Below are 1,200 nucleotides of genomic sequence, written 5' to 3'. Positions count from 1 at the left end.
ATTTATCATATATTTCTGCATAATTACATCACTATATGAATTAATTTTTAACATATGTAAATTATTATAGATATAGATATAAGATGTGTGTGTATAATGAGTGAGATAAGGAGCCACATAAAATAATCTGGGGTGCTGTATACTTTGAGACCATACATTTTTTTTTGAGACCATACATTTTTAATGAATAGAAAGATAGTATCTTGTATACAAAAACATTTTTTGTAAATTTATTCATTCAAAAACATTTATTGAGGACCTACTATTGTCTGATTGGGGAAACCATAGATAGGAACATAAAAATCAATGCTGTTATGGAGCTTATATTTTGAGAGAGGACACAGACAATGTAATTTTAAAGCAAATTATATACTAGTTAGAATTTAATTGGAAATTACATTGCATTTTGAAGATGGCCAGGAAGAAGCCTGAGGATGAGTAAGGGGAGTGCTAGGGGATTGAAGGGTGTCCTGTTACTCTAAATAGGGTGGACAAGACAGGATCACTATGATGATGACACTTGATAAAAGCCCAGAGGGAGGAGAAGGAGGTGAAGAAGAAGCAAAAAGAGACTTGAAGGATGATACTCATCAACAGAAGTGGTAAGAGATAGCCGGAATCTGGAAACACTCTGAAGGTAGAAATGGCATATAAGATCAGGAAACTCAGGATGCCTGGGTGGCTCAGTGTTGAATGTCTGCCTTTGGCTCAGATTGTGATCCCAGGGTCCTGGGATTAAGTCCCACATCGGGCTCCCCATGGGGAGCCTGCTTCTCCCTCTGCCGATGTTTCTGCCTCTCTGTGTGTGTCTCTCATGAATAAATAAATAAAATATTTAAAAAATAAGATCAGGAAACTGAAAAAGATCACCCAGGGAGTGGGATTAGATAGACTGGAGAAGTTTAAGGACAGCATGAAGATGTCCTGAAAAGGAGGAGCCACAAAGGAAACTAAGAAGGAGGAGCTGTTAGGTAGGAGGAAAGTGCAAGTGGATGGTGAGCTTGAAGCCAAGTGAAGAAAATATTTCCAGGAAAAAGGACTGGTTTACTATGTCACATGCCTTGGAGAAGTCAAATACAATGGTATTAAAAATCAGCCATTGCATTTAACATCATGAGAATTGGTGGCCATGACAAAAACAGTTTTAGGGGTAGAAAGTGCTAGAGACAGTGTGGACACAGTTCTCTGAGGGAAAGCAGA

Source organism: Vulpes lagopus, chromosome 9 (genome assembly GCF_018345385.1).
Source record: "Vulpes lagopus strain Blue_001 chromosome 9, ASM1834538v1, whole genome shotgun sequence".
NCBI classification, from domain to species: domain Eukaryota; kingdom Metazoa; phylum Chordata; class Mammalia; order Carnivora; family Canidae; genus Vulpes; species Vulpes lagopus.
The sequence above is the reverse complement of the archived record's forward strand: the minus strand, read 5'-3'. Positions refer to the sequence as shown.